This window comes from Tasmannia lanceolata, unplaced genomic scaffold (genome assembly GCF_043159265.1).
Source record: "Tasmannia lanceolata isolate RefF3 unplaced genomic scaffold, GAP_Taslan_0.1 ptg000020l, whole genome shotgun sequence".
Taxonomy (NCBI): domain Eukaryota; kingdom Viridiplantae; phylum Streptophyta; class Magnoliopsida; order Canellales; family Winteraceae; genus Tasmannia; species Tasmannia lanceolata.
The window spans coordinates 3,845,234-3,871,025 of record NW_027518697.1 but is presented as its reverse complement, the minus strand read 5'-3'; the positions used below and the strand labels follow the sequence as shown (position 1 = coordinate 3,871,025).

At 42.4% G+C, this 25,792-nt stretch overlaps 1 pseudogene; it reads left to right on the top strand.

Annotated features, from left to right (window-relative positions):
• Positions 1-1,744: 1,744 nt before the first annotated feature.
• LOC143854579 (cinnamyl alcohol dehydrogenase 2-like) lies at positions 1,745-21,811 on the top strand (annotated as a pseudogene).
• The last annotated feature ends 3,981 nt before the right edge of the window (positions 21,812-25,792 follow it).

Here is a 25,792-nt window from a genome sequence, read left to right as displayed (position 1 = left end):
CCAACAGGGCCTTAATTGTTAGTCTAATAATTGGTTAATCAGTTTGGTACTCGGAATCACTTCTCAAAATTCAAAACAAACAGGGCTTAGGATTCTACTGATAAAACTTTGATAATTGATCGAGTTAGACTGGTGAGATTGGTTATGTTTTGATAATGGGGCGTATTCACCTTGTTTCACACGTTTTAATTGGTTGTTTGGAACCTTTCGGAAATTATAATAAGAGAAATGCTAAAATGAATGATGTCTTGAAAAAACTAGCTGAAATTCACATTGATTTTTGTTGTTGATATTCCATCAAGAAAGAACTAAGACAATGTAGGTTGCCTTATGATGTTATAGGCTATCAACGGTCTTTATTCCACAATAGTGCTCCCTTGTACCCGTTTGTAGGATCCAATAATTTACCTTCTCCATGCTTCTTATTTCTTAACAGTAACTTTGTGCAGGTGACTTTCTACTCAGCCGGTCTTAATTTTTAAAGAAGAAATAGTTTCATTTGTGAATAATAATTAATAGCCTTATTGTAAGGCAAATTGTCTTCTACCATGTTTTTTTTTCCCACCATAGTCCGGTCAACCAAACATGAGATTTTTATTTTACCAGGATACTTCCAGGGAATTTTTTTTCCCACCTATCTCCCAGAAAGTTTTTTGTTCGAGAAAAATCCCAAGAACCAAAAAAATTCCGGCAACCAAACGGAGTAGCTAAACTAAAGGGATAGGGAGCCCTCCCCCATTCAATCCACGTCACAAAAGGGCATTTATTATTCTTTTTACATTTTTATGGCCTTTGGTGAGTGGACCCAACGGGGGCGTCCTTGCCTCTGGTTTTTTGCAAGGGTTCTCGTTAGTTTAACATTCCCCAAATAACGATTAACAGGGATTTCCTAGGGACTTTGGTAGAGAGGCATTTTCCAGCCTGGCTGTTGCACGACAGAGCAGCCCTACATGCCAATTTTGTCTTATTCATTTAATTCATCTGAGGTGGCTGCTCTGTCGTGCAACTGCCAGCCGCAAAATGCCTTTCTGCATGTGAAAATCCCTAGCAAATCCCTTAACATGACATGAAAATAGGCCTTTTACTCCTCGAAACTTCTCACATTGGCGTGTACATATCGTCCCTTTATACGGAGGGTTCTTTGGAAACTTCTTCCGAAATATCTTGTAATAGATAAGAAAATGAATAATTTTGACACCTAACTTAAAATAAAATCCACCAAACTTAAATCACGTGGATCAAGTTTTGGAATGAATCCAGTTCAAATACTACTAAAATACCATACACATTACACCTGCCTCGTCGTCTTCTACGTGGCCAATTAAAGAACAATGAACACTCTTGCCATGGTAGCTTTCTTTACCACCACCTATGGTTTTGAGGATGGGAAATAATATATTCGGCCCTTTTTCTTATTTGTGACAGCCCCTTCTAGTGTAAAAGAGTAATCATAAATACACCAGAGAGTGTCTGAATAAAATTTGAATAGGGTCGGTTCCAATTATAATTTTTCATGTATAAAAAATGTAGGAAATTTTAGAAATATTTTTCATTTCAAAACTTTTCCACAAAATTCTTGTAGCAAAACAGGGCATAAAATTAGCCACTTCCACCCATGAAAGATCGACCAGATTAAATGTAAACATACAGGAGAGAATGTACTACATTCTCTTTGCATGTATGTCCCATTCCCACCTCTGCAAACTACAAACGTGTTTGAAGAAAGAAAAGATAAAGAACAAAGATGTCGAAATCACCAATAGAAGAATACCCACAAAAGGCCTTTGGTTGGGCAGCTAGAGATTCATCAGGAATCCTCTCTTCCTTCAAATTCTCTCGAAGGTATTGAGAAATTCAATTTTAATATTGAATTTGGTATCCTGATTTTTTTCAATGTTATTAAAAAATTCAATTGATGTTTTTTTATAGGGATGCACTATTTATGTACTGAGGAATGATAGATGCAAGGGTCCTCTTTATGCAAGGGCCGGAGAAGGGCCCTTGAATAGATCCACGTCATTTTTAAAATTGGTTGAGAAATTGAATTCGGGTGCACTTAATGCTGTGGATCTATTCAAGACCCTTCTTTAGCTCTTGTGTAAAGAGGGCCCTTGCATCTATCATACCTCGTATGTATTTCCTTTGGGATGAGCTTGAGTTTGTAACCATTTTTGCAGGGCTAATGGTGATAATGACGTGACGTTGAAGATACTCTTCTGTGGAATCTGCCACACAGACCTTCATTTCGTCAAGGACGACTTTGGCATGACCTCCTATCCTTGCGTCCCCGGGTCTGCTCTTCTTTTAACGCCCTATGAAAACAGCCCTTTTAATTTTTCTTACGTGACTCACTGGTTTGTTTAACAACCAATTACTTCAATATCTTTTTTGGGTTTTTCCAAACACATGGCACCTGTGGCCCCTCTCTTGGAGGTAAAATTTTAAAATAAAGGAGTTGTTGGGTTTCGAAACCAGAACCTGTTGTGCAATAGTAAGGTAACAACATTGTTTAGGTAGAAGTTTTACCGAACCCGCACTAATCCGAAAATAACATGGGTCGGGTTTAGAAATCATGGCTCTTGGGTTGGGTTGGGTAGGGTTTCATGTTGTAAAACTCGAACCAATCTCGGGTCTAAAGAAGAAGAAAAAACCCGAAACCTGATTCTTATGAGCGTGTTATGATTTTCTTAAATTGCATGTCAAATTATTTTTCAAGTATTTTGATATAATTGTTTTCACTAAGGTGATTAGGTCTGTGATGTGAAAAAACAGTTTCTTGAATTTATGCACTAGACAACTTAAATTTAGAGATTTTTGGTGTAAAATATTTGTTGTTTTCTACAATCTTTGAAACTAATCACTATAGTAAACTAAATATTAAAAACCCAACCCGAGAAATTCGGGTAGGGTCCAGTTTATGAATCTCCATAAACACCCGACCTGACCTGAAATAATTTCTCAGGTAGGGTCAGGTTAATGGAAAGCTCGACCTGCACGACCCGAGTTGCAACCCTATGCAATAGTGCTTTGGTACCATGTGTTGGTGTTATTTAATCATTTATACTTTAATAACCGGAGCTTTGTCAACGCAGGCATGAGATCACCGGAATAGTGACCGAAGTAGGAAGCAAGGTGAAGAAATTCAAAGTAGGCGACAACGCCGGAGTTGGGTGCCTTGTCCGTTCATGCCGGAACTGCGATGAGTGCAGCCAAGACCTCGAGAATTACTGTCCTCAAATGGTGCAAACCTATAGCTATCCTGACCATGATGGGACAATTACAAAGGGTGGATATTCAAATATTCTTGTGGTCGACCAGCACTTTGCCGTGCGACTCCCGGACAAACTACCAATGGATGCCGCCACGCCACTACTGTGTGCCGGAATTACGGTGTATAGTCCCATGAAATTCTTCGGGCTAACTGAGCCCGGTTCGCATGTTGGAGTGGTGGGCCTAGGTGGACTTGGTCATGTGGCAAGTTTGCAAAGGCTTTTGGACTGGAAGTTACAGTGATAAGCGCTTCGCCTAGTAAGGAGAAGGAAGTGATTGAGAAACTCGGTGCTGACTCGTTCCTGGTTAGCAGTGACCTGGAGAAAATGCAGGTAACAGTCTTTACGTGGGAGGATTGTAGATGAAATAGAGAATGCATGGTCTGGACTCTTGAGTTGAGGTGCAACTCGGGCCGGGCTCAACTTGAATTCGCCGGGTTCAACTCAATTTTGGCTCATGTTGGGTTGGCATTTCCTCGGGTTAGATTGGGTTAGGTTTAGTAATAGCCAACCCAATATTATTTCGGGTAGGGTTGAGGACCGGACCTGACTCTTTACTTTAATTTTATATTATTTTAATTTTCAAAATCTTAGGGCGTGTTCGTGTAGACACCCCATTTTGACCGTGCCCTAAACCCTTCCAATTTTATGCAAAACCCCATCAAACCAATGCTTTAGGACTCCAAATTTCTCCCCAAGGTAAGTTAGGGTCCCAGCTAGGTCCCCGCAAAATTTCGTCAAAATCCGAGTACGTTTGCCTAGCGAACGAGCAGAGAAAGGACCGTAGTGTAAACCAGAAAAGGGGGGTGAATTATCCTGGAACGGTGCAGAGCAGATTTTGAATAAGACACGATTGGATGGTGCGCCCATCAATTTTTCCGCCAATAGTGCGCCCATCAATATTGGTAGTGCCAATATCACCACCCTGTTTTTATAAAATAAAAAAATAATAATAAAAAAATAAAAATCGATTTTACAGAGAGAGAGGAGAATCATCGGTTTCTTTTACATATATAAATATATATATATAATATAAAATAAAAACCCATCATGATTGTCCCCCCTTTTTTTCTTTTCTTGAGCCCACACCTCCCATTTGACGAAAAAAAATAAAAATAAAAAACCATCATCACTGTCCCCCCCTCCCTTTCCTTTTTTTCTTCATTTCCCCCTCATTTTCTTCACCTACCACCCCTCTTTCGTCAAACCAGAATAATATAAAAAAAAAAAAAACCATTGGAGGAGTTCTTCTGGTCGCCAACCCTCTGCAGACAGAAAAAAGAAAAAGAAGAAACGACAGTAGAAGAAAAACCAGAGAGAGAGAGAGAGAGAGATCTGCAGAGAAAGGGAGAGAGAGAGAGAGAGAGATCTGTAGAGAGAGAGAGAGATCTGCAGAGAAAGGGAGAGAGAGAGAGAGATCTGTAGAGAGAGAGAGAGATCTGCAGAGAAAGGGAGAGAGAGAGAGAGATCTGTAGAGAGAGAGAGAGATCTGCAGAGAGAGGTAGAGAGATAGAGAGGGAGAGAGAGAGGGAGATCTGCAGAGAGAGGGAGAGAGAGACAGAGATCTGCAGAGAGAGAGAGGAAGGGTCTTCTCCTCCGGCAACCCAACCGGATTCCGGCCACCTTCTCCGGCATCCTCCCAACCAACCACCGGAGCTCCACCGGCATCCCATCTCCTCCACCCCACCTCCAGCGGGTCCTACATCAGCGGGTCCCACATCAGTGGGCCCCACACAAGCACGACTCTGTCAACACCTTCCTGGATCTTTTGTGGCGTAAGTTCATTTTTTTTTTATTTTTTAATTATTCATTCTTTGCACTACACGGGTCCCACAGCGGGTCCCACATCAGTAGGTCCTACAGCGGGTCTCACATCAGTGGGTCCCACAGCGGGTCCCACATCAGCGGGTCCCACAGCGGGTCCCACATCAGCGGGTCCCACAGCGGGTCCCACATCAGCGGGTCCCACAGCGGGTCCCACAGCGGGTCCCACATCCGCGGGTCCCACAGCGGGTCCCACAGCGGGTCCCACATCAGTAGGTCCCACAGCGGGTCCCACAACAGCGGGTCCCACAGCGGGTCCCACAACAGCGGGTCCCACAGCGGGTCCCACATCAGTGGGTCCCACAGCGGGTCCCACATCAATGGGTCCCACATCGGCAGGTCCCACAGCAGGTCACACATCAGCGGGTCCCACAGCGGGTCCCACAACAGCGGGTCCCACATCAGCGGGTCCTACTATGAATAGTAGTTTTGAATAGTACTTATAAATAGTAATTATGAATAGTAGTTTTGAATAGTACTTATAAATAGTAATTATGAATAGTAGTTTTGAATAGTACCTATAAATAGTAATTATGAATAGTATTTTTGAATAGTAATCTTGTATAGTAATTATAAATAGTAATTATAACAGTCTTCAGCACAGGAGTCAGTCCTTCAGTCAGTCCAGGAGTTTTTCCTATCATCATAGGGGTTTATCATCATAGGGGTTAGGATTCTGTCCATCCTCTCATCAAGTCGTGATCTTTACCCGCTCCTGCAAGGTATAGGATGCTGTCCAACCCTTGCCGAGTTATTTTCCTGTTCGTTCCCCCGCAAAGCATAGGATGCTGTCCAACCTTTGCGGGATTCCAGAAGTCTCCCTACCCTTATGATGATAGGATTTTATTCTCTGGTGTCAAAAAAAAAACAACAAAAACATTCCAAAAACACTTGAAAACAACAAAAACATTCCCAAAAACACTTAAAAATTCAAAAACATCTCAAAAACAATTCAAAATCCAAAAACATCTGAAAAAATCAAAAATCTCAAAAATCTCGAGTCATTAGAGTGTAGTTAGGAATTCTGTCCGAACTACGTTGGCTTGATCCCTTTCAACAGGGTACGTAGTGCAGCTTGGGGTTCACATCCCAGGTCCAGCCAAACCTTTAAAAATAAACATTTCAAATATTTCCAAAAATACAAAAAACTTCAAAACCTTTTCAAAAAGATCTTCCCCTAGAGTTAGGAGTCTGTCCAAGATATTTAGGGTGTTTTAGAGTTAGGAGTCGGTCCTGATTTGTATTGATATGGTGTGTCCTGTCGTGTGAGTGTCCCTAGAGTTAGGAGGCCTCAAGTCGATCGGTTAGACATTTAGTCGAACCGATGGCTAGACTAGGAAGCATATAGTCAACCCATGGTTTTCCTTAGAATGCACAGCCTAGATACACATAGGATATAGGGCCCACCTGCATTAGCTTAAGGCTAATCAACTTGCATTAGTTAGGGCATATAGAGTCCTAAAAATTACAATCCACTTGAATTTAAGCAATCGCACAAAAAGCTTTAAACATCAGTCGAGTCTAGTGGATCGAGTCTAGGATAGCGGTCCTAGAGTTTTAGGCATCGTAGTTTAGAATAGGGCACCGAACTACGTTGGCTCTGATTCTTCCCGAGGCCGGGATACGTAGTGCAGCTAGGATGGATGGCCATCCTGGTCCGAGTCAAGTATTGCATTAGAGTCTAGGGTTTGTCGTGTCGGGTCATGTGTCGAGTCGTGTTGTGTTGTGTGTTTTGCTGTGTTTTCTTATTTTTATGTACAGATCCTATACCTTTAGCTGTAGCATGCATGTGCTTGTCCACCAGAACTTAGACACCAATTAGGCATGGCACTCATAACCTAGCTATTCTTAGGCGACATATCTTTCATTTCTTTTGTGTGTGCTTCTTATTCATCTCCGAGACATGCATGATTAGCTAGACGTTATCTCGGAGATATTCGTTCTCATTTCGCATGATTTTCGCCCAAAACTCTTCAAAATTAATAATAAATGGCATAAGAGACCAGGTGCTAGCACTTGGGCGAATTGGGGGCGCCTAATCCCTTCCCCATTCGTCATCAGGCACGAACCCTATTTTATATCTCTGGTTATCCGTTGCAACAGAGCACAGCATGGGATCCAGGGCCCACTTCCTTGGATGGCGACTCTTCTTTGTTTAAGATACGCCTCGAATCTGGGCTAGTCCCCGAATCGAGAGGTATCTCACTTTACATCGCCGCTCATGCTGTGAGGGGCACTCTTTCGAGAGTTCCTTGGTGGGGCTCTCCTTCACGTGGATGATCTAGAGAGACTCGCGCGGGGGCCCGTCCTCCACGCCCGTCTCGGATCGGGGTCCACAGACTGGCGACTCTGCTGGGGAATTCTTGGAACATTGCCTAACTCTGTAAAAATGCCATTTTTATTAATTTTGAAGAAATTTGGGTCAAAACCAAGTTAAATGGGAACTTTATCGTTAGAAATCCAGGGGCACCAAGTAGGCGCGTAAATAAAACAAGGGATTCACACATCGCACATCATACATTGTCATATTCTTTATTTCTTTCATCATTTTCATTATTGGCCTCAGGGAATAGATATGACGCGTACCAGATGGGAACCGTTGTATCTATTTCCGAGCTATGCGCCGGAGCTGCAGCCGTAGACACTGGGTGTGCTGGTGTTCTACAGCAGCCGATGAGCAATGAACATACTTTGTATAATGCTGGGTGTGCTGGCGTTATACATCAAGGGTATGGTCATAAGCATAGTACCCTGCAGAAATGCCCGGGCCCTACTTTTATTTCATTATATTATGTATATATATTAGTTTCTCCCTTTAGAACCAAAATTAGGGAACCCTTGCTAGGACACTATATATATGTACTCATATAGGACGAACATGTGCGACCAGCATATGTAAGCCTAGGATAGAAGTCAGCCTACCCATGTAGTGTAGAAGGGTAAGTCACACCGTGGTTACCCGCCGCGTTATCTAGTACACTCACAGACACTTCTGGGTCAAGATTTTCTTGGCTGCGCTAGATTAGACTAGGGTTGGTGCCCCTGGTTAGGATGTATATATATGTATATATTTATTATTAGATTAGGGCTTGCTTCTTAGTTAGGTTTCCTTCTAATCTAATCAATTTTTCCCCATCTATCCATTCTGTGGATTATCATCAGATTCTTGGCTCTTTTAGTCATGATCTGTTTTCCGTAAGCCTGATCATTTGATCGATCCTGATCAGATCACTCCGCATGTCGATTATGAGTCTATCTTGCCATCATCATTACCGGAGTGTGTGTTCTTGCTGAGAGCCCTGCTTTATCTTGACCATGACGGCATACTCTTCATGTTTAGTTGCTGAGACCCTCCTAGTATAGCCGTCATGCTGCCGATTTTCTTTCAGATACCTTGGGTTTGGTCATTATCCTTTAGACTTGCTCACAAACTCTATGTGCTTATCTTACCACATTTCCTTGCATAGATGTTATGCTGCCGGATTTTATCCATGGGAGGATATACTCGTATCATCTTTTGTCTCAGCTTGTATATGGGATTTTCATTTGATTGCCCTATATTGAACTCTATTGTTTGTCGATTCCATGGCGAGAGTCTGACCTTATTGACCTCACTCATTTGCAGTACCTATTTCTATTCAACCCACACCAGAACCTATGGCTGAATCTGGAAATACTCTGGCCGAGATGAATGAGTTGATGAAGTCTATGCTCCAACAGATGAATAGTATGAGTGAGGAGATAGTCCGTCTGAAAAGTGATAGAGGTTCTGCTTCTGAAGAACCTGTACCCCGGCAAATTCCACTTATACCTCCCCCACCTCCTGCAATGGCCAGGCTTGCTGTTTTGAATGTCGAAGACGATGTCGAGGATGAGCAGTATGCAGAAGATAATTGTCTCCCTCATCTGGAGAGAGCCAATGAGGGCAGAGCGATAACAGATAGGTTGGATAAGCTAACCCGAGAAATGGAAAGCATGAAGTTCCAAGGCCCTAAGAAGTTGAGCATGTCCGACTTCATGATAGTCCCGGGAGTTGTTCTTCCTCCTAAGTTCACAGTACCTGATCTTGACAAGTATGATGGGACGGGATGCCCCACCAGTCATCTGAAATCTGTCATTCCTCTTCTACAGCAACATGGACTTTCTCCAGAGCAGATTGCCCTCGTATTCCCTCGATCTCTAGTCAGAACTGCAAAGAAATGGTTTTTGAGTCTGAAGTCTGAAGAGATCCGAACCTTAGAAGACATTGCTAACAAGTTTGTGGATCAATTTTCCATGGAGGAAGGGATAGAGGTAACCAAAAGGGATCTGAAAATGTTGAAACAGGGGCATAATGAAACTTTCACTTCCTTCATCCGAAGATGGAGGAGAAAAGCTGCTCAGATGACCCACAGATTGTCCGATGAAGATCAGATTAAAATTGTGGTGAAAAATCTGTCTCCACCGTATTACCATCATATGGCTATCCAATACTTTCTCGATTTCAACTATCTCATCAAGACGGGAATCCAAGTAGAGGATGCACTGGCTAAAGGCCTAAAGACAAGGACCTCAACTGATGTTAGAGACGGAAAGAGGACTATGGTAGCAGCTGAAGAAGTCAGTAATGTGGAGACCTCCCGTCAACCTTTCAAGAAGGTGGCTCAGAAAAGAAATAAGCCTATTCAGAAACCAGGTAAAGAGATTCCTCCATTGCTGAAGAATTTTGAAAAAGCTTTGAGAGGATTGGTCGAAGTGGGTAAACTTGAACTTCCTGAACCTTCTCCTCCTCCAAATCCTCTTCCTAGCAACTTTTATGAACGAGACTTCTGTGAGTATCATCGAGTTCATGGACATTCAACCAACAGTTGCCAAGCCTTGAAGCATAAGATCCTAAAACTTATCAAGGATGGTAAGGTAGTTGTTGGAGAACCCGGGGCTACCAAAAAACAAGTGCAAAGATCAGTTAGCCCTTTACCGATGGTAGGAGCTATCTCTACAGATGAACCATTATTGGATCCTGCATCCCTTATTCGTCCTATCTCAGAAATGCCACCTGTTCCATCAAACTTTCGACCAATGGAGGAATCTTTTGAAAGGTCGGCCCTCATCCGAATGGAAAACTGGATGGTTAAACTCTTTGGTCAGATGTCCATGTTAACTGAAGAAGTGAAGGAGATGAAAACTCAGATACGATATCTGTCTACCGGATGTGATTCAGCTCCTAAGCAGTTTGCCGATATGGGTACTATGACAGAAGAAACATCAGTTCAGAGTTTAATTCTTGACAGATATGTTGATTTGCATAGTGGGACGAAGCCTGTATTTGTTCCCAGTGAAGTTCAGAATGTTGAACCCTATCGTCAACCTTTTAAGAAGCCAATCATAGCAGTGGAAGAGAGGATGGGTCAGAGACTGAGGAGGGAATGTGCTCAGCTACCATGTTCTCAGGAAGTTATCATGAAGAAATGGGTCAGCGAAGGTCGTTTGACACTTTTAGATCCGAAGCTTATTCCTAACCCACTCCCCAAGCACTGGAGAAGAGATCAGTATTGCGAGTACCATAGAGGTATTGGTCATACAACAGAAAAGTGCCTGGCATTGAAACACAAAATTCAGGACGAGATAGATGAAGACTCTTCCCTTCTTCCTGAACTCTGTGCTTTCATGAATTATGCACCGGTTAGACCTATTCAACCCTTCAACGGTTCCACCACCTCTGTTTATGCTGCATCAAAGCAGAGGGATGCATCAAAAGGGAAAGAAAAAATGTCAGAATGTGAGCCTCCGAAGAATGTCAGGGCAGAGAGCATGATGCCACCAGCAGGTTTTCAGGGGCAGTTTGGGCCAGGTCGACAGAACTACATGGGACCACCTCTTCCGAGATTCCTATACCAGGACCGAAACCACTAGCCGACAACATCATGGAGAAAGACGTGTACTTCTGAACTTCAGTGCCTAGTCCTTGTCCGCGTCCAAGTGTCGTGTTTCAAGTGAGGTGTTCCAAATGTCATGTTTCAAGATTTAACTTCTATCGAGTGTATACCAACTCTTGTGTTGAAGGTTGGTGAGTCATAGTGTCAATGTCAAAAAAAAAAGAAAAAAAAGAAGAAGGGGGTGTCCTGTTTGTCAGTCTTTTTCATTTAGAGTCGGTGTTTTATTTTCTGTCAAGTCTGATGAAGAGCCCACTGAGGCGTGTTGAGAACTATTGATGTACTTGAAAGTTTTCAATTCAATAAAGTTTGATTTCAATATCTTCAATGTTTTATGATTCACTCTTGGATCTAATGTTTAAAATAACTAAAGACACCCTCCTCGGACGAGGATGCCGATGAAATTCTCCTCGTGATTTGAAAGATAATCAAACGAGAGGAAGAGCGTCGAGCAAAGCCACTTGCAGATGAAATCGATACCGTGGATAGTGGTATCGAAATCCGAAACTCGGGAAGTAAGGATTGGCAAAATCTCCCGAAGAGCGCAAAGAATCGATAAACCTATTTAGAGGGTTCAAAGAAGTGTTGCTTGGTCATATGAGGATAAACCAGAAGCGTGCCTTGGCATCGTTCAATGTGAGTCACCCTCGGCTTCAGACAGGTCAAAAAAGCAAAAAAATTCAAATGAAGAATACCAAACATCAAATGCAGTGAATGAAAAATTGAGAGAAGACTTTCAGACAACAAAGTCATGAGCATAGAGCATGAACCCCAAAAAGAATACTTGGGCTATACATTGCGATGGAATTTCAAGTTAAAGCATTCCAGGCGTAGGGGCATTCCCCACATCCAAGCAAAAAAATAAAAATCAGAATGAACAAAGAAAAATAAGATAGAATCCAGAGAAGAAAGGAGAAGGGAGCATGCCCCACGTCAACTCCTCAAGAACGTCAGAATCGCAGGAAGCAGAGTCGATAAATGGATTGAAAATTTCAAAATCATCTTCAGCATTCATAGAAGACCCAGAGCCGTAGAATCCCGAATATCAGTGCGAGATCCCAAAGAAAAAGTGGGAATTCAATCAGTCTAGCTTGCACAGTGCAGATGAAGTCTTGCCAGGAAATGCCGCCAGACTCCATTCAAGAAGCTTGTATGCCAAAACATCAGAAGGCCATCCTTGGACGCCTGAGCCTTAAACGCCAAAAATCCCAAATTCAAAAAAAAATCCTTTTGCGAACACCTTCGAGCCTCAACAAAATCAAACATTCTTTTCAAACACCCGCAAATTAGGGGCATTTCGGCCCGAACTACGTCTGACCTGATCCCCAACTCTTCGGGGGTACGTAGGCAACCTGATCAATTCAGGTTCGGTCAACCTTTGGGATAAAAATCAAATTATTCCCTTTCAACCTTTGGGATAAAAGTCAAATTATTCCCTTTCAACCTTTGGGATAAAAGTCAAATTATTCCCTTTCAACCTTTGAGCTTAAAAGCCAAATCATTCTGTTCCAAACCTCAGCGAACCACTCGAACCTGATCCTCCATTGTTGGGGTACTTAGGCAACCTGGCCAATCCAAGTCTAGTCGAAACTTTGAAATCCAAAAGAAATATCCAACCGTTTTGAACCCCAGCCCACTTAGAAAGTCCTTCTGGTGAACAAGCAGAGGTTCAAAGTCAAGAACAAAAAAACGATGGAATCTGAAGACCCGCTAGGCTGAAAACCCGGGAGGGCGGTCTAGGCAAAATTTAGGGTCATTCACCCGCTAAGTTGACAACTGAAAAGTCAGCTTAGGCAAAAGTTAGGGTATCGAGCCCGCTGGATTGAAAACCCGAAAGGGCGAACCAGGCAAAAGTTAGGGCAAGCGGTCCGTCAGATTGAAAACCTGAAAAGGCAATCTGGTCAATGGCAATGACTTCCAGCAAAAAGTGAATCATTGAGGTGGAGAAACAGTCTTCAACCAGGGTAAAATCTCGGAGTCCAAGTAGTGCCAGCAAGCTTACTTTAACATTCCTCTAAACTGAGGGCATCGAAACCGAGCAATCCAAAAGGGATAATAACCATGACATAAACACCGAAAAAGGAGAGTTGTGCATCTTGACACGGTCTTCGAAATACTCTAAGAGTGGCTAAGCCATACCCTTAAAAAATGACACATCAGATCCAAGAGTGAGTCAAAAGCGAGTCGAGTCCTTGGAACAATGAGAATCTTCTTTGATTGAGTCCTTGGAAATCTGTTCCTCCTTCATATTTGTGTTCCCTCTCCTTGCGAAGTCCAAACTGTCAGATGCTGGAAGAATGGGAGCGTGTCATCCAAAATGCGAAGAAAATTCAGAGTAAATCCTGGTTTAGGTATCAGAAGGGGCGGGAGACATCTTGTTCAAACCTACCAGAGACCTTAAGCCTCCAAAAGTGAGCAATGCGAAAGAAGGGATTTTCAGACTCAGCCATCATGGTTATTGTCCTATTCTCTCCATACAAAAGAACTTTGCATCCTTGAGCCTTCATGAAATGAAGCATCTTTTCTTCAACCATCATTGTCCTGCCTCCTTAAAACTCCTGTCATGGAAACACAATATACTAGGGGCATCTTTTATGACTTGCGTCATAAAAGATATCAAGCACAAAAGGCAATCAGTGCCAATGTCTTCAGTAAGTTGAGATAAGAGATGTACGAGTATATCTCGAGCCAAACTTCAAACTTCTCAGACAAGTGCACTCTCTGAAAGGTCAACTTCCCAAGAAAATCAATTTCCTCAGTGGAGTCTAGAATTTGCTCGCGCAGCCTTCAATCCCCGGCAAAATTCAGTTCTCTCAGAAAAAATGGTCAATACTCAAAACCTCAGCAAGTTACCTGTGTCTGGTTCTCAACAGAGATCGCACACTCCTAACGCTCTCGGCAAGAGACGATCAATCTTGTAATGGACTCGATCACAATCTCGATTTCTTGAATCAAAATTGTTCCTTCTTGAGTTTCGTGTTCTTGGTTCCTAGAGTGGTTTGATCATGATGATTGTCTAATTATACCGCTTTGTTGATCTGCCTAGATGCTGTCTTCTCAGATCCCAATTTAGGTTTGATCATGATAACTGTCTAATCATTCCGCCGTGTTGATCTGTCAAGATGCTATCTTCCCAGATCCCAATTTAGGTTTGATCATGATAACTGTCTAATCATTCCGCCGTGGTGATCTGTCAAGATGCTATCTTCCCAGATCCCAATTTAGGTTTGATCATGATAACTGTCTAATCATTCCGCCGTGTTGATCTGTCAAGATGCTATCTTCCCAGATCCCAATTTAGGTTTGATCATGATAGCTGTCTAATCATTCCGCCGTGTTGATCTGTCAAGATGCTATCTTCCCAGATCCCAATTTAGGTTTGATCATGATAGCTGTCTAATCATTCCGCCGTGTTGATCTGTCAAGATGCTATCTTCCCAGATCCCAATTTAGGTTTGATCATGATAACTGTCTAATCATTCCGCCATGTTGATCTGTCAAGATGCTATCTTCCCAGATCCCAATTTCGGTTTGATCATGATAACTGTCTAATCATTCCGCCATGGTGATCTGTCAAGATGCTATCTTCCCAGATCCAAATTTAGGTTTGATCATGATAGCTGTCTAATCATTCCGCCGTGTTGATCTGTCAAGATGCTATCTTCCCAGATCCCAATTTAGGTTTGATCATGATAACTGTCTAATCATTCCGCCATGGTGATCTGTCAAGATGCTATCTTCCCAGATCCCAATTTAGGTTTGATCATGATAACTGTCTAATCATTCCGCCCTGTTGATCTGTCAAGATGCTATCTTCCCAGATCCCAATTTAGGTTTGATCATGATAACTGTCTAATCATTCCGCCCTGATCATCTGCCAAGATGCTATCTTCTCAGATCCCAATTCAGGTTTGCATATCTTCGACCTTTCGGTTCATTCGCACCCAGGTCAATCCTTTGAGTTTTGACTCATTCGCAGTCTCGCTCATATCCTCGACCTTTCGGTTCATTCGCAACCAGGTCATAGGTTTGATCATGATAACTGTCTAATCATTCCGCCCTGTTCATCTGCCAAGATGCTATCTTCTCAGATCCCAATTCAGGTTTGCATATCTTCGACCTTTCGGTTCATTCGCACCCAGGTCAATCCTTTGAGTTTTGACTCATTCGCAGTCTCGCTCATATCCTCGACCTTTCGGTTCATTCGCAACCAGGTCATAGGTTTGATCATGATAACTGTCTAATCATTCCGCCCTGTTCATCTGCCAAGATGCTATCTTCTCAGATCCCAATTCAGGTTTGCTTATCTTCGACCTTTCGGTTCATTCGCAGCCAGGTCAATCCTTTGAGTCTTGACTCATTCGCAGTCTCGCTCATATCCTCGACCTTTCGGTTCATTCGCAACCAGGTCATAGGTTTGATTATGATAACTGTCTAATCATTCCGCCCTGTTCATCTGCCAAGATGCTATCTTCTCAGATCCCAATTCAGGTTTGCATATTTTCGACCTTTCGGTTCATTCGCAACCAGGTCAATCCTTTGAGTTTTGACTCATTCGCAGTCTAGCTCGTATTTTCGACCTTTTTGTTCATTCGCAACCAAGTCAAAATCTTAGGCTTCCAACTCATTCGCAGTCAGGTCTATTTTCTAAACTCTTGACTCATTCGCAGTCAAATTAATCTCTTTGACTTCAGTTCGTTCGCAACCAAGTCATCATTCCGGCCTTTTTGGTTCATTCGCAATCGGGTCCAAATCTTAGACTCTTCGGCACGTTCGCTGCCAAAGTTCTCGCTGATTTCTTGATTCATTCGCAATCAAGATAATCTCCCGGACTTCGACTCCTTCGCAGTCGAGTCAATCTTTCAATTCTTAACTCATTCACAGCTAAAACCAAATTCCAGCCTTTTGGTTCATTCGCAACCAAGCTAAAATCTTAGACTCTTCGGCTCATTCGCTGCCAAGTTTCTTGCTGATTTCTTGATTCATTCGCAATCAAGCTAATCTCCCTGACTCTGACTCATTCGCAGTCGAGTCAATCCCTCACTTTATAGTTCATTCGCAACTAGGCCAGTATCCCTGATTTTGGCTCCTTTGCAGTCAAGTCAACCCTTCGCTTTTCGGTTCGCTCGCAACCAAGCAAATTTTGACCTTCCGACTCATTCGCAGTCAAGTCAATTCTCGGCTTCTGGTTCAATCGCTACCAAACCAATATCTTTCCCGGCTCTCTCGCAGCCAAATCAATCCTTTAAAGTTTTGCAAGAGAGGCTATCTCATCCATATATCCATTTTTGAGTTACGAGTTCAAGAGAGGCTATCTCACCCGCATTTGTGGAGTCAGAGTCCGGTGAAAGGCTATTTCACCATGTTATCTTTGTGAGTATCATTTTCAAAAATCCAAAAAAAAAAAAAAAAACAAAAAACAAAAAATCCAAAAAAAAAAAAAACCCTCTGATTTTGGGCCAGTCAAAATGTGTTGTCTGTTCAGCTTTGACATTCGCGCGACAAGCACGCTCTGCCAAAGAGGGGCATCTGTAGACACCCCATTTTGACCGTGCCCTAAACCCTTCCAATTTTATGCAAAACCCCATCAAACCAATGCTTTAGGACTCCAAATTTCTCCCCAAGGTAAGTTAGGGTCCCAGCTAGGTCCCCGCAAAATTTCGTCAAAATCCGAGTACGTTTGCCTAGCGAACGAGCAGAGAAAGGACCGTAGTGTAAACCAGAAAAGGGGGGTGAATTATCCTGGAACGGTGCAGAGCAGATTTTGAATAAGACACGATTGGATGGTGCGCCCATCAATTTTTCCGCCAATAGTGCGCCCATCAATATTGGTAGTGCCAATATCACCACCCTGTTTTTATAAAATAAAAAAATAATAATAAAAAAATAAAAATCGATTTTACAGAGAGAGAGGAGAATCATCGGTTTCTTTTACATATATAAATATATATATATAATATAAAATAAAAACCCATCATGATTGTCCCCCCTTTTTTTCTTTTCTTGAGCCCACACCTCCCATTTGACGAAAAAAAATAAAAATAAAAAACCATCATCACTGTCCCCCCCTCCCTTTCCTTTTTTTCTTCATTTCCCCCTCATTTTCTTCACCTACCACCCCTCTTTCGTCAAACCAGAATAATATAAAAAAAAAAAAAACCATTGGAGGAGTTCTTCTGGTCGCCAACCCTCTGCAGACAGAAAAAAGAAAAAGAAGAAACGACAGTAGAAGAAAAACCAGAGAGAGAGAGAGAGAGAGATCTGCAGAGAAAGGGAGAGAGAGAGAGAGAGAGATCTGTAGAGAGAGAGAGAGAGATCTGCAGAGAAAGGGAGAGAGAGAGAGAGATCTGTAGAGAGAGAGAGAGATCTGCAGAGAAAGGGAGAGAGAGAGAGAGATCTGTAGAGAGAGAGAGAGATCTGCAGAGAGAGGTAGAGAGATAGAGAGGGAGAGAGAGAGGGAGATCTGCAGAGAGAGGGAGAGAGAGACAGAGATCTGCAGAGAGAGAGAGGAAGGGTCTTCTCCTCCGGCAACCCAACCGGATTCCGGCCACCTTCTCCGGCATCCTCCCAACCAACCACCGGAGCTCCACCGGCATCCCATCTCCTCCACCCCACCTCCAGCGGGTCCTACATCAGCGGGTCCCACATCAGTGGGCCCCACACAAGCACGACTCTGTCAACACCTTCCTGGATCTTTTGTGCCGTAAGTTCATTTTTTTTTTTATTTTTTAATTATTCATTCTTTGCACTACACGGGTCCCACAGCGGGTCCCACATCAGTAGGTCCTACAGCGGGTCTCACATCAGTGGGTCCCACAGCGGGTCCCACATCAGCGGGTCCCACAGCGGGTCCCACATCAGCGGGTCCCACAGCGGGTCCCACATCCGCGGGTCCCACAGCGGGTCCCACAGCGGGTCCCACAGCGGGTCCCACATCAGTAGGTCCCACAGCGGGTCCCACAACAGCGGGTCCCACAGCGGGTCCCACAACAGCGGGTCCCACAGCGGGTCCCACATCAGTGGGTCCCACAGCGGGTCCCACATCAATGGGTCCCACATCGGCAGGTCCCACAGCAGGTCACACATCAGCGGGTCCCACAGCGGGTCCCACAACAGCGGGTCCCACATCAGCGGGTCCTACTATGAATAGTAGTTTTGAATAGTACTTATAAATAGTAATTATGAATAGTAGTTTTGAATAGTACTTATAAATAGTAATTATGAATAGTAGTTTTGAATAGTACCTATAAATAGTAATTATGAATAGTATTTTTGAATAGTAATCTTGTATAGTAATTATAAATAGTAATTATAACAGTCTTCAGCACAGGAGTCAGTCCTTCAGTCAGTCCAGGAGTTTTTCCTATCATCATAGGGGTTTATCATCATAGGGGTTAGGATTCTGTCCATCCTCTCATCAAGTCGTGATCTTTACCCGCTCCTGCAAGGTATAGGATGCTGTCCAACCCTTGCCGAGTTATTTTCCTGTTCGTTCCCCCGCAAAGCATAGGATGTTGTCCAACCTTTGCGGGATTCCAGAAGTCTCCCTACCCTTATGATGATAGGATTTTATTCTCTGGTGTCAAAAAAAAACAACAAAAACATTCCAAAAACACTTGAAAACAACAAAAACATTCCCAAAAACACTTAAAAATTCAAAAACATCTCAAAAACAATTCAAAATCCAAAAACATCTGAAAAAATCAAAAATCTCAAAAATCTCGAGTCATTAGAGTGTAGTTAGGAATTCTGTCCGAACTACGTTGGCTTGATCCCTTTCAACAGGGTACGTAGTGCAGCTTGGGGTTCACATCCCAGGTCCAGCCAAACCTTTAAAAATAAACATTTCAAATATTTCCAAAAATACAAAAAACTTCAAAACCTTTTCAAAAAGATCTTCCCCTAGAGTTAGGAGTCTGTCCAAGATATTTAGGGTGTTTTAGAGTTAGGAGTCGGTCCTGATTTGTATTGATATGGTGTGTCCTGTCGTGTGAGTGTCCCTAGAGTTAGGAGGCCTCAAGTCGATCGGTTAGACATTTAGTCGAACCGATGGCTAGACTAGGAAGCATATAGTCAACCCATGGTTTTCCTTAGAATGCACAGCCTAGATACACATAGGATATAGGGCCCACCTGCATTAGCTTAAGGCTAATCAACTTGCATTAGTTAGGGCATATAGAGTCCTAAAAATTACAATCCACTTGAATTTAAGCAATCGCACAAAAAGCTTTAAACATCAGTCGAGTCTAGTGGATCGAGTCTAGGATAGCGGTCCTAGAGTTTTAGGCATCGTAGTTTAGAATAGGGCACCGAACTACGTTGGCTCTGATTCTTCCCGAGGCCGGGATACGTAGTGCAGCTAGGATGGATGGCCATCCTGGTCCGAGTCAAGTATTGCATTAGAGTCTAGGGTTTGTCGTGTCGGGTCATGTGTCGAGTCGTGTTGTGTTGTGTGTTTTGCTGTGTTTTCTTATTTTTATGTACAGATCCTATACCTTTAGCTGTAGCATGCATGTGCTTGTCCACCAGAACTTAGACACCAATTAGGCATGGCACTCATAACCTAGCTATTCTTAGGCGACATATCTTTCATTTCTTTTGTGTGTGCTTCTTATTCATCTCCGAGACATGCATGATTAGCTAGACGTTATCTCGGAGATATTCGTTCTCATTTCGCATGATTTTCGCCCAAAACTCTTCAAAATTAATAATAAATGGCATAAGAGACCAGGTGCTAGCACTTGGGCGAATTGGGGGCGCCTAATCCCTTCCCCATTCGTCATCAGGCACGAACCCTATTTTATATCTCTGGTTATCCGTTGCAACAGAGCACAGCATGGGATCCAGGGCCCACTTCCTTGGATGGCGACTCTTCTTTGTTTAAGATACGCCTCGAATCTGGGCTAGTCCCCGAATCGAGAGGTATCTCACTTTACATCGCCGCTCATGCTGTGAGGGGCACTCTTTCGAGAGTTCCTTGGTGGGGCTCTCCTTCACGTGGATGATCTAGAGAGACTCGCGCGGGGGCCCGTCCTCCACGCCCGTCTCGGATCGGGGTCCACAGTTCGGCTACTATGATTTTTTTTTTTCAAAACACTGAGTGAGGAGAGGGTAAGAAAAGGCTCAAGAAAAAAAGAAACAAAAAACCCCATCCAAAATATTATTTATTTTGTGCCTTTTTTTCGCCACTTCTCACCCTATACTCATTTGTGCCCTCTGAAGTCTCGCAGTCTCTCACCCTTCCTGCCCCTCTCTCATCACTTGAGATGCTAATTTATCAGAAAAAAAAAATCGTGGTTGCCAAACATGGCCTTAGTGTTATGATTTCTTTTTTCGTGTTTTTATATACTTTTGCCCTTGCCCAACAGGATTGTTGTTGTTTTAGTTTGATGTGGTTTTGTAGGCTGCGATGGGCACGATGGATGGCATCATAGATACAGTGGCTGCTCATCACCCTATTATGCCATTGATCCTTCTATTGAAGGCTCATGGGAAGCTCATTCTGTTGGGCGTCTCCGTAAAGCCGTTTGAACTGCCTGTTTTCCCTCTCCTTTTGGGTATCTATACAATCATCTTATCTTTCCTTCTTTAACCCTTTGACCTAATTTTGTACAACTTATGTCACTCCAATGGAGGGTCTGATTCAAAATGGTTTGCGACCTAATCTCAAAAATTAGGATTCAAAAAGCACTCAGAAAAGGATCCAACTGTGTTGGGGTTCCACACAAAAGCAAATAGTCCCACACCGGTAATGTGATGGGGATGGGGCTGGGTTATAAGAGAATGGGCACCCTTCCTCTAACAACTAGCTTTTAGGGGTGAGTTCTACCCGGTTAGATTCCCTACAAATGGTATCAGAGCTGGAGCATGGTAACTCCCTGGAAGATCTCAGTAGTAACCAGGGGCGGAGCTACATGTAGTATAAGGGGGGCAGTTGCCCTGTTGAGTTGGGCCAAATCCTTACTAGACCCAACTCAATTGGGCCTAGCCCCTTTAAAATTTGAAGGCCTGCCCCCCTTATGTATACGCCTGTATAAGCTTGCCCCCCCTTATGCATAAATCCTTGCTCCGCCACTGGTAGTAACCCCAAACACTATGGCCCCATTTGACTTGGATTTTAGGAATCTAGTGGATCTCAAAATTGATTATTGGGCTCAAATTTATGTTTAATTTTGAGTCCTGTATATAATCGTTTTTGGACTCATAATCGGTTCACAAGGTCCAAAGAAAATGAGGCCTAAGTCATAGTAGGTCTCACTTTTGATTAGTCTGAAAAGAACAATTTGATAGGCTTTACTTGGATCTCCTATGACCCAAAAGTTAAGCAATTGGAAATGCCTTCTACGATGGTCGCTAGCAAATCCCATTTCTTAATCTTGATTGACAACATGTTAATTTTGATTTTGTAGGGATGAGGATTGTGGCAGGAAGTGCTATAGGAGGATTGAAAGAGACACAAGAGACGATCGATTTTGCCGGAAAACACAATATAACGGCCGATATTGAGCTCATTTCGATGGATTATGTGAACGCAGCCATGGAGCGCCTTGCTAAAAATGATATCAAATATCAATTTGTCATCGACATTGGAAACACCTTAAAATCATAGCCAATGGTGTTGCAGCGTCCACGTGCCCCTCATTCCTGATGGTCGATTTTAGCTTTGGGAAGTTCCATAATAGATATTGATACTTACGGTTGCTCATTGGTTTCATCACTATACTGTAATATCTCCCTTTTTAGGGGTATTAATTAGTACTTGGGAGTGTCATATCAGCCTAAATAAACATACCATGTTTTTGTCTATTTTGCTTGTTATGTAAAGAAACTATATTTTTTGGGGAGTAGTAAATCGACTCCCATAAATCTTAAATCGACTCCCCATGTGTCTTTCTCTCTCCTCTGCGTTAGAGAGAGAAAGAGGAGAGATAGACACATGGCCTGGGGAGTCGATTTAAGATATTTGGGAGTCGATTTATCACTGCCCTATTTTTTACGCCATCAATGTTAGCTTGTCCCACTACCATGTAATCAGTAATTCCTTTAATATTAAGGTGTAAAACTAGGATGAAGGTATGCAATCAACATCTTATAATGCTAGCACATCACATAATAATAGATCTAATCAATACAACAGAACATGTCTATCTAAAATGATCTAATCATGCAAATAAACTAGAGGACAGAAAAATATTAAGAACTTTATCTCCATATGCCGTAGAGTTAATGGACAAGGCACTAGAATTGTCCAATCGTGGAGCTGCCGAAATGCAAATCAATGGCTTCCATGTTAACAATGGACTGCTAGATCAATTGAGCCAATCATGATCCCGATATGAGTGACATTTGAATAATAGAAAGCCGTTTTAATAAGCCTACTATCATTCCCACTACCATGTTTAGATATATAGGAGAGAAACTCACCTTGTCTTTTCTTGTTTAACCCGGTGTCAAAATCTCCCAATTAAAAAGGAAAAGACAGGGTGAGTTGGGCTCGTTATCAAAACATGGTAGTGCAAATATCAGTTGACTTTAGTAAGGGATTTGCTTCCCAGTTTTACTAAAAGCCATTTCGCAGCCCACTTTTGCATGCAGAAGATAATAGCCAGCGTAGATGAGTCAAACGAATAAGAAAATTGAGCTTAAAAGTGAGCTCTGTGGCTGTTCTCTCCTGCAAAAGTGATCCGGGAAATGGCCTAGCAAATAAGTTTAAAATACCCACAACGGGGCCACATGATATGTTAAAGACAGTGAAATGAGTCCTAGCAAATAATTTTCAGATACCCAACACAGGGGCCACATGATATGTTAGGACAGCCCACTCTAGTGTAAAAGAGGAGTCATAAATACACTAGAGTGGGCTGTCCCAAGCAAGGTTTAAAATTTTGGTTTCGGTACCTATTTCGGACCCCTCCGAAATCCGAAAATTCGGTCTGAAATTTGGTATTAAGCTTCGAAATTTGGGTTCGAAATTCCGAAATTTCGGACCGAAATTTGTAATAGTTTTTTTAATAAAAAAATGCCGAAATTTCCTAAATTTCAGACCGAAATTCCGAAATTGGCGAAATTTGGAATTTCGGCAAATTTCGGTTTCGGTCCCCACCGAAATGATTTCGGTCGAAATTCAAAACCATGGTCCCAAGTGAAAAGGAGCAAATATATCAGGGCAATTTTTTTCTCTCTTCATGATTTAGAGGCAAATGATATGATTATGTATAATTTAAAATGATATTATTATAAATTGAAGGTCCCCCTAAGTAAATTAAATACAATATCCCATGAATGTAACATCTTTCTATTAATTTAGTAAACAAACTCAAGCTTACCTACCAAAAAGAAAAAAATTAAATAGGACTAGTTCAAAATAATTTTTTTTCATGTGTAAAAAAAGTAGGAAATTTTACAAATATTTTTCCTTTCCAAACTTTTCTAAAAAATTCCTGCAATCCAAACATGGCTTAAAGAAAGGGACACACGTGTCGGTGAATATATCACTTCCCTAAACACAGGGACATACTTTATGGGCTCTGTCCCTCCATAGCGTGGTAGGCTCCATTGTCAAATCAGATCTCTCGGTGTTCTTTCTTCTATAAAACGACATGGTTTGTTCTGAACATTTTCAATATAAAGACGCAAGCCAAAAATCTAGTATTTTATGCATTTGACGATAATATTTTTCTATGTAAAGACAAACAGATAAGGTGCCGCTTTGACTATGACCAATATTTTCTTTTCTTATACTTTTACAGGATTGAATATGAAGAATGTATAGAGTTAATAGGCGTCTTGTAGATGATCCGCGGATTCTCCGTCGGTGTAGGAAAGGAAGAAGAGGAGACACGGAACAAAGAGAAAGGCCATCTTTTGTCAAACATTGAAATTTTAAAAGGCTTGTGATATATTAGACCCTTATTTCTGCCTTTTAGCGGAGTTTGTGAACGCCGGTAAAACCCATTTTGTTATAGTAATAAAAGGGATTTGCAAGTCATTGGGGCCGTGGCCATCCCACGCTAAATGTGGCTCCGCCCATGGCAATAATGATGTCTGAGACCATGGTTTGAAATTTCAGTTTCAGAATAAATTTCGGACATAGCTGAAATCCCACAGTGGAATGTTTCGCCAATTTCGGTTTCGGTCTTCGCCGAAATCCAAAATTTTGGTCCAAAATTTCAGATTTCGGACGAAATTTAAAACCATGTCTGAGACATGTTGAGGAGTCTAAAGGCCCGTTTGGATACCTCATACTTAGTATTTGGATTTGGAATTGAGTTTTGAATACAAAATGAAAAGATTCGGCAGCTCATATTGTGTGTGTGTGTGAGAGAGAGAGAGAGAGAGAGAGAGAGAGAGAGAGAGAGAGAGAGAGAGGTACTTCATACCGGAGGGGAGAGGTTGAGGAGCAAAGAAAGTGAAGGAAACTGCCAGATCTACGGATTTCCAATTACTTATTTCGGCAGCATATTTGGAAATTTGATTTTTTTCACTGTTAGTCGCTGATTTGGAAATCGAAGGATTTGATCCGGACCCAAATCATAGCACAAAAAGGGCTGCAAATGTGAGAAATCGAAATCTAAATCTTCTCAGCATCTAAAGGGGCTCTAAGTGAAATTTCAATGAAAAATTAGCAACCAAACATAGAATCATATCTCTCGAGCACAGGTTTAGGTTCGGGCTCAATAGAAAAATGGAGCACCTAACAACGCATCTTAAGTTCCAATGAATGCGAGTATTTGTGCAACCAAACAGGCCACAATGGATACAAATATTCAAATTTTCAGCCGGTCGTTGTCCACCACGATGGCCCACCCATCAACATCTCTCTCTCTCTCTCTCTCTCTCTCTCTCTCTCTCTCTCTCTCTCTCTCTCTCTCTCGTGTGTGTAGTGAAATAAGATGAGCATTGAAGGGTGTCATCGTTATTTCCTGGAAATAAAGTAAAAAAAGACACTAAGAGTAGGGTTGCAACTCGGGTCGGGCGGGTCGGGTTTTGGAGAACCCAACCCTACCCGAGAAATATCTCGGGTCGGGTTTTTTTTCCGGAAAACCCACGATTCCCAAACGCGGCCCTACCCATGATAAATCTGAGGTCGGGTCGGGTTGGGTTTTTTCACGTTGACGCAATTTTTAAAGGAAAATTCTTGTTTGGCAAGGCAACTCAACTCATAAAAGCAGAAATTGCACTCACATTACACTTGAATCAAACAATGATGTAATTACACTCACATTACACTTGAATCAAACAATGCTGTAATCAAACAATGTTGTAATTACAATCAAACAATGCTGAATCAAACACTTGAATCAACTCAACTCATAGAAGCAGAAATTACACTCACATACAATAACAGTGGGTGCGTGGGTTTTCACTTTTAACTTTTAACTAAAAAAAATGTACATACAATAACTTATGTAACTCGGGTCGGGTCGGGCCCCTTCAAACCCGGCTCGACCCGAGATTCATGCGGGCTTTTGAATGCTCAACCCGGCTCGACCCGAAACCCATGAAACCTGAACCCAACCCAGGCTATTTTCGGGTCGGGTAAAACCCGGCTCGAGTTGCAGCCCTAACTAAGAGGGTGAAAATGTTGGAAAAGGGGTGGAAATATCAATTCACGGTAATACTCTTCTCCAAGACTTTTTCTTGCTGTAACCATTAATTCATAAACCCGGAAGGGTGTGGCTCTTTGGCGTAAAGTCATGGGTTTGCTCCCCAGTGACGAGCGTTCGAGTTCGAATCACCCGATGCTTGTGGTTTCCGGATGATTGCGCGCATCCGTAGGGAAATAGT